General features: G+C 34.6%; 1 non-coding gene across 1 annotated transcript; it reads left to right on the top strand.

Annotated features, from left to right (window-relative positions):
* Positions 1-243: 243 nt before the first annotated feature.
* LOC149234874 (U6 spliceosomal RNA) lies at positions 244-346 on the top strand. Its single transcript, XR_016246804.1, has one exon. It is a non-coding gene; the product is annotated as a U6 spliceosomal RNA (small nuclear RNA).
* Positions 347-3,081: the final 2,735 nt, after the last annotated feature.

The following is a 3,081-nucleotide window of genomic DNA, read 5'->3' as shown; positions in this document are numbered from 1 at the left end:
ATTTTTTATTTAATTTGTTTACTAAAATTTGTTTTTTATTTTTTTTTTAAATTGTTTTAAAAGTGATTTTCAATTTTTTTTATATTTTTATTTATTTTCTTTTAAATAAAGATTTAATATCTACATTTAAAAATTTATTTAAAAATATATTTTTCCATTTGATATAGGTTTTTTCTTCTTATTTTTTTTTTTTGTTCTTTATGTTTTTTCTTTTTGTGATTTTTTATGATTTTATATGCAATTGTCTCTTGAGAGACATCCAATAAAATTGGAATAATACAAATAAGATTAACATGACCACTGCATAAGGATGAGACAAACAAATTGATAAATGGTCTAAATTTTTGGTGTTAATTGCAACAATTTAATGTTCTTCTAGAGTTCCATGGGCATTGGCAAGACTATACTCTAGCTCTCAATTTGGTTCATGTTCATAAAAATGAGGATGAGGAAGACAATCTATGCCGGGTTCATTCTCCTTGGGGTTATTACTCCCCAAAATTTGGTTATGCTTAAATTATTATCAGTAATAGACAACCACTACTACATATAGCACTAAATGGTGATGACTCTTTTTTCATCTTGCGATGAGAATTCGTATCTATAACGACAAAAAAAAATCTTTCACCAAATGTTGAACATTTAACCATCATATTTTTTACATCTCCTTGATCGTCAAAATTTTGATGGAATTTTCTATCACAATTATTGGCATCGTTATTTCTATGAGCATTATCATCACATTAAGGCATCGAAATTGCAACAATTAGACTTCAAGAATTGTGATGTTCAGATGTTACAACATGTGACGTTACAATGTCAAAATTGTCATGCTTAGATGTTAGAAATCTTGATGTTATGGTGTTGAAATTTCCATTCTTAGATGTTAGAAATTATGACGTTACGAAGAGTCTTACGTGGAAATAAGAAAGCCACATCAATTAGGATGGTGATAGCTATGCAGTTCAAGTGTAGTCATAGGAAAGGGTGTGTGTTATTTGTAGTGCATATTTCTAGTGACAAAGGTAAGGAAGTTGAGGATGTAGAATTTTTTAGCAGGTACCTAGTTCTATAGTAGTCTCAAGATGTATTTCCTATTGGGATTTTAGATTTTCCACCTCACAAGGAAGAAGACTTTTCTATTGATTTAGTTCCAGGGGAAGCTCCAGCATCAAAAGCACCTTACAATATGAGCACACCTGAGTTGGTAGAGTTAAAGTTACAATTGAAAGAGATGCTTGACAAGTGATACATTAGGGCAAGTGTATCACCTTGGGGCACATCAGTATTGTTTGTGAAGAAGACGAATGGTACTCTCATATTATGCATTGAATACAGGTAGTTGAACAAAGTGACCATCAAGAACAGATATTTGTTACCGAGGATTGATGATTTGTTTAAACAGATGAAGGGAGTAGCAGTGTTCTTCAAGATTGATCTGAGATCCAGATATCATCAACTACGCATTAAAGAGGAAGACGTTTACAAGAAAACTTTCCAGACCAAGTATGGCAATTATGATTTTGTTGTAGTTCCATTCGATTTGAATAATGCTCCAGCTACCTTTATATGTTTGATGAATAGTGTGTTTTGTCCTTATTTGGACAAGTTTGTTATTGTGTTCATTGATGAAATATTGGTATATTCTAAAAATGAGGAAGAGAACGTCGAGCATTTGGCAGCAATGTTGAGGTTGTTGAGAGAGAATCATTTGTATGCTAAGCTCAACAAGTTTAGTTTCTTTCAGACTGAGGTACATTACTTGGGACTTGTTGTCTCTAAGGAGGGCATAGCAGTGGATCTGGGAAAGGTAAGAGTTGTCATGGAGTGGGCAGCTCCTAGGAATGTGGATGAGGTGAGATCCTTCATGGGATTGGCAGGTTATTACATGAAGTTCATCAGGAAATTCTGACACATTTCTTATCCTATTACATTGTTTCAAAGCAAAGGTAAGAAGTTTGAAAGGATAGAGGACTGTGAGGCTAGTTTTGAGAAGCTCAAGCAATTGTTGACACATACTTTAGTGTTAAATATCGCATATCCGGACAAATAATTTGTAGTATGTATAGATGCTTGCAAGAGGGACTTGGTGGACAATGCAGGAAGGATAGATAGTTTGATATGATTCACGAAAACTGAATGAGCATGAGAAAAACTATCCGACACATGATCTTGAGTTGGCAGAAATCATTCATGCATTGAAGTTTTGGAGGCACTATCTTCTTGGTAGGAGGTTTGTATGGATGAGTGATCACATTGGGTTGAGATACTTTTTTGACCAACCGAATATGAATGCCAGGTAAGCTAGATGGTTGGCCATGATCAATGAGTTTGATATTGAGATCAGATACATCAAAGGAAAGGAGAATAGGGTCGTAGATGCTCTTAGCAGGAAGATATAGGTAAATCATATAATAACTATGATTTCATATGGGACAGATCTACACGATAGGATCTTGTATGAAAGTCAGCAGGATGTTAGTTATATGGAGATTGTGCATAGGTTACAATAGAGTATAGGTATAGGTAGTAGTAAAAGTATAGGTACAAGTAGTGGTATAAGTAGTGGTATAAGTACATGTACAGGTGCAGGTGCACATGATGTGTATTATTGTCTTACAACGGATGGATTGGCCAAGTTTAGAGATAGAATATATGTTCTAGACAATAGTGAGATCAAGAAGGTGACCTTGAGGGAGTTTCATGTGAAACCATATTTAGGTCACCTAGGTTATCAAAAGACAGTCACAAAAGTGAAGAAATTCTATCATTGACCAAATCTGGAGAAGGATGTAGCAGAGTTTATGGCTAGGTGTTTGGATTGTTGGCATGTGAAGGAAGAATGTAAGCACCCAAGTGGACTGCTACAGCTAATTGTGATTCCATAATGGAAATGGGAGCTCATTTCCATGGAATTTATCATAGGGTTGTCGAGGATGGTGAGATAACATGATTCCATCATAGTTGATGTGGATAGGTTGACAAAGGTTTCACACTTCATTCGAGTGAAGTCTACATTATCCACTAGCGATGTAGTAAAAGTATTCATTAGAGATGTGGTTAGGTTCCATGGTGTTCCAA

The sequence above is a fragment of the Pinus tabuliformis genome, chromosome 8, assembly GCF_031772625.1.
Source record: "Pinus tabuliformis cultivar Carrire ecotype Pingquan chromosome 8, CPIR1, whole genome shotgun sequence".
Lineage (NCBI taxonomy): Eukaryota > Viridiplantae > Streptophyta > Pinopsida > Pinales > Pinaceae > Pinus > Pinus tabuliformis.
This window is presented reverse-complemented; position numbering and strand designations above follow the sequence as displayed.